Consider the following 5,544-nt stretch of genomic DNA (forward strand, 5'->3'; position numbering starts at 1 on the left):
AAATTTTGATTTTCGAAACTTATTTAAAGAGAAATAATTTTAGTAGCTACTTGTGGAAAATACTAATTTAGAGACTATTAATAGAATATTAAGTTATTAGTGTGAATTTAGTGAGCTATTAAAATAAAGTTATAAATAAAATTTAATGTGTAAAAATTAAGTAATGAACATATAAAGACGTACAGGTAAATTAAACGTTATGGTTAAGAATTATTTTAAATAAATGAAGTTACCACCTAGGTTGGTCAAAGTCAACTAGTAGTAATAAAAATGTGATGTACTTGTGTGAATGAGTATTGATTGAATGACCATGATAGTAAGTTAATGTCGAACCATGGACCGGCATGTAAAATCCCGGCGTCCGTGTTGGCCGGCACGTCAAATGCGGTGTAAGACAAGGGGTTCGCTACCTATCCTGTAGAGCTCGAGCATAAATATTGTATTGGAGGGGTGACGACTCCCACCATAGTTAGGGTTTAGGACTACGATCCTCACCTAACCAGACCCTTACATATATCAGGTGTCATATTGATGTGCTTGTTGATCAGTGATAAACTTGATTAGTGTTGATGCTATGATGCATGGTACGGTTATGAGTATTAACCAAATGAACTTACTTAAGTGTTAAGATTACCGAATTGTATAATTGGCAGTAACGTACTTATGTCAGGATCGAGAATGGTATCTTAATGACTTAAAAGTATGTAACAGAAAAAGAATATGGTAAAAGTATACGGTGGTATCAATTAAGTATATGTTCGTACTTAAATTATTATTTTGTAAATGTAGCGTATAATTTCCGTATTTTGAGCTGGATAGGAAGTTATGATCGGCGTTAAGCACTGACCGATTCAATCGGCTGTCACCCGTATCATGGATGGCAGCATTTTGCAGGATTTAGTTCAGGTTCCGATCCAGGCCACAACAATTACTATTTATCGAGAACTTAGCTGCTTTTTGTATCTTTATTGATGACTTGATGATGATGTATTTTTTTTCTTTTTGAGCAAACAATATTTCTTATCAGATGTAATATTTTACTTTTGTTTTAAACAGTTTTAGTTTTTATGATTTAATGCTTTTAATAGTTCGACATTTTGAGACTTCCACAATATTTTTTGTATTAAACATTATTATTAAATGCTAATTTTGTATCAAGATTGCCGCTCCTGTTACATACTATATGCCACTTGAATTTTTTCCAATCAATGTGCTCTTCACAACATGTACCTATTCTTCTTCATCACTATCCTCATAATCAGAAACACACTCATTATCCCTACTCAAATTTAAAGCTATAACAACATCATCTAATTATTTAGGTTGTTCATGTTCACTCACCCCTTTACTGTCTGTATAACTCTCTTGTTCACTTTCTTCTACTTTATTACTTACATAATAGCTCTAATCCTCACTATCACTCAGCCCATTATTTCCATCACTTGACTCATTACCATCATGCTCATTCAAACCTGCATTGAGGGCATCCTCAAATTGTTCACTGCCTTCACCATTAGAAACTTCACTAACCCCTCCCTTAGATGCTTGATTATCATCACCTTTAGATGCTTGAGTGTCTTCACCCCTAGATGTTGAGTATCCTCACCCTTAGACTCTTGATTAGCCTCTATTAAAAGGTTTTCTTCCTAGCTTATAGGGTATTTTGGTTCATTTAAGGAATCTAGAATGTTTTCAGGACCACATGCGTCAAATTGTTTTTTAATATCCACAGTGCTTTTTGGTGCCCTTTTGAAAGTTAACTTTGGTACCCTTGTAGTTAAGTCCTTTTCCAAATCTATATCATCACCTACCATAAGTATATGCACAGCTACTACCCTAAATTTAACCCCCAACCTTGCCATTTCCATTACACTCTTATCATTATTTACCCTTTTCAAAGCAACCTCAAATCGCATACAAGTTGGATTCATAAAAAACAAAGAGTGTTCATATTCAACTCTAACCTTATTCACTACTACATCATCTAAATCAAACTAAGACATCAGATCTGCATTAATCTCTATAGTACAACCTTCACCACTAACATTTAGCAGTAAACTTCTCAAATGCGCATTCCTAAACCAAAAAAAAGGGGAAAAAAAACAACAACAAAAACAATTCAAAACCAATAGATTTAACAAAAATTTAACCTAATTGCAAACGAATTAAGGAGAAAACGAAAATACCATTGAAGAACCTCAATTCAACAGCGCAATTGATCTTCTGTGCTTCAAATGATCTTCCGTGCTTCAAATGATCTTCTTCACCAACGAAATTTTCTCTAAACTGAAATATTTGATATTTAGGGTTACAATTTTGATTTGGGGAGGAAGAGATTAGGGAAGGATTTAGGTATGAAATTATGGAGGGATTCAATAGGGAAGTAGTTGAGTATTGAATTGAAGGGGAAGACTGCGTTGAAGAGTAAAGTTAAAAAAAAGAAGGAAAAAGCAATTAAATTTATTTTTACCTGTTGCAGCCGGTAACAAGGGGAGGGGTATGCTATGCACAAACTATGCTAATAGTTGGGATTATCAATAAATAAGTGATAGTTGGGATTATTTTTGGCCAATAATGAGTGATCGTTGAGATTATTTTGAGCAAATTTTCCTTCTAAAAATGTGATATTTTGAAGTATGTGTTTGGGGTTGAAATTGAGTTTAAGATGATATTTTGGCTACGTTTGGTTAAAGGTTGTACCATGATAGAAAATGTGTTCCCTTTTCATGTTTTTGATCATAATACATGGAAACGGAGAGAAAAAAACTAACTAAAGTACTCATACTAGGATTAAATGGAGGTAAGAAGTTTGAATTTTAGGACTTACCAAATGACTTAGAATATTTGTGAGGAATTTTGATAACTTTGGTTTGTAAGCGCACACACTTCCTTTTCACTCTTCTCTTGACAACATGTTTAAAGTGGAGGGAAAACTCATTGCTATCAGTCGGTTGTAATGAGCACCATGTGATAATCTTCAAATTAGTCCTATGACAAAGTCTATTCTTCTTTCTTGACGATAAATCTACAAAGGCATGGAATGTCCGAATGATCTTCAACATTAGTCAATATTTCATGCTCTTTGTTCTATAGGGTAGTTTATTTGCCCCAAATGATAGTGATCATTCGGTCATTACATGACTTATATTGTTGTCCTTGACTAATGTTAATGAATTTCTTAGGAATAACTTGGCCTTGATAAGCCCCAAGGCTTGGATATGATTTGAGAGAGTTAAGACCTTACACCATAGGAAAGAGTTGGAATATTCCATATGATTGTCGGGCTATTGAGCCCCATGGTCATCCAAGTCTTCACAAAAAGAATCAAGACATTCTGTACGCCCCTGAATTTCCAACCCCTTAAACGAAACCAGAATCGTGAGGGAAGGGAGTAAATTCGGGTGTTACATAAAAGAAAAGGGGAAATAATTAAAATAAACTCTAAAGATTAATTAGAAGGTGAGTGAGTGGAAATTCGGCAATATCTCTGCTGAAAACTAAGGATGTGACAAGAATATATAATTGGATAACATAACTATAATAATCAAAGGCCTTTAATGCCCTCAAGAATATGTCACGACGGAAAGAGTCATCGTCGACTTCTCAAATCATCAACTTTAATGAGGATCGTGGTTCCAGTGTTAACGCATCGATCTGACGGATACTAAAGGAGTATTCTCAATACTATACATCCAAAAACAACGCAGCGGAACTTATGGATCATACAAGGAGTCACATGAATCCATACAAAAGAAATTATACAATCCCAAAAGAAAACTTTACAAGTAATATAGGAGCTACAAGCATTAGACAATTTGTATACAATTGTTACGACCGTACTCCGCTCTTTCCCCTAATGCAAAGCAAAAGAAGCTCCTATACCTGTCATGTCAAGCTATGATCCTCCTGCTGCTCAACATAATGACCATAGTCATATGTGTCATAGCAGGAACATCATAGAGAGTCATGAGCAAACAACAACAACACATACACGTCAGTAATAATGAACCTATAATAATTAAAGTCATTGAACAAAACAATAGACAACGATATAGTATGGCAATAACGAGTCTACTCATCTGTCTAAACACCTCTGTTTACTCATAATTTATCTTTCAAACTACTAATCTCTCGGTATATTCAAAGGAAGTGGATCCTTTCTCTATTCATGGCATAGTGACACGGCCAAGGGCGTTATCGGCCATCCGGCGCCCATGGCAAAGTATGAGCTCATGCCCCCTCCAGTTGACCCTCTCGGGTCCCACCGTCGGGAAAAACTAACACACTGGAGTACTAAACCAGTGAAGAGGCCACCATATTGGGGTTTGCAAGGCCCGCATGGTATCACCTCGGTCAAGGGGCGGTACCGGCCATCCGGCGCCCAGTGACCCAAGCATGCTCATACCCCCCCAACGGTGGTCCCATCGAACCTCACCTAGGGGACTATCAAATCAACCGGACATAATCCAGTTGAGTCACGCCAACTAATCATACATCAAGGCTCAATAAGTAGGAAATCACTTCATGCCACACACAATCATGGTGCGCTCTCTACTATTTGGAAATTTGTTCTCATAGTCTCCTAATGCTTTCATTCTACTTGCCTATATCACTATTATGACTATGTGCTAGCATAGTTTCCTTTCTGGCGCTCTATAATTCTAATACGATGTATATAATCGTGAAATATTGATAATACTTTGTAACGATAAACATGATAATAAATTACTGCGTGTACGTACCTGCAAGCGTCAATGCACGACCACAGGTTACAAAAATCACCCAACTAAAGGTCTACTTTCCTCTTATAAACTGGGAACCTATACAAGTTAGGAATTGAACTTATAAGTTCTCTTAACTACTTTGTCATACCAGCTAGAAACCAAAGTAACCACTATCATCCGTTCATGACAAGGTACGCATCTCATTCAATCACCAAGCATAATCGTCAATTCAACAATAACACAAGTTTTTCCATCAATTTAAGAATAAAAGGATTATGTGAATCGTTCCTTTATATTGACCAAATTTGAGTTATATTGGTTCATGTTACCTTAAAAAAAAAATAACAAATCACACTTGCATCTTACGATGTTAATATAGTGCTAATATGATGACAATGACAAATCTTAAAGTTACCACATCGTGATACCATTTATTACATTCTCCGAAGCTAGAAAAGCTACAATCAAACATCACAACAAGTAACTTTAGCAACTCTCAACAATAAGTTAGACACTATGCTCATGACTTATCGAAATTATGTATTTACAACATCAATAACAACCTAATAAGGTAGTAGCAATTCTCTACAATTAAATCACTAACAATTAACAACAATTACTCCCAAATAACAACTAAAATCACTTTTGTAGTCTATTACGATCGCAACCATTACCAACTAAATCAATCGCAACCATTACCAACTAAATCTATCACAATCATAGCTAACACAACTAGGCCTTAAAATAATTTATGAAATTATCCAACCAATCATATCACCAATATATATAAAATAAGAGCACACACATTAAAATTTCAATT

Source organism: Amaranthus tricolor, chromosome 14 (assembly GCF_026212465.1).
Source record: "Amaranthus tricolor cultivar Red isolate AtriRed21 chromosome 14, ASM2621246v1, whole genome shotgun sequence".
Classification (NCBI taxonomy): domain Eukaryota; kingdom Viridiplantae; phylum Streptophyta; class Magnoliopsida; order Caryophyllales; family Amaranthaceae; genus Amaranthus; species Amaranthus tricolor.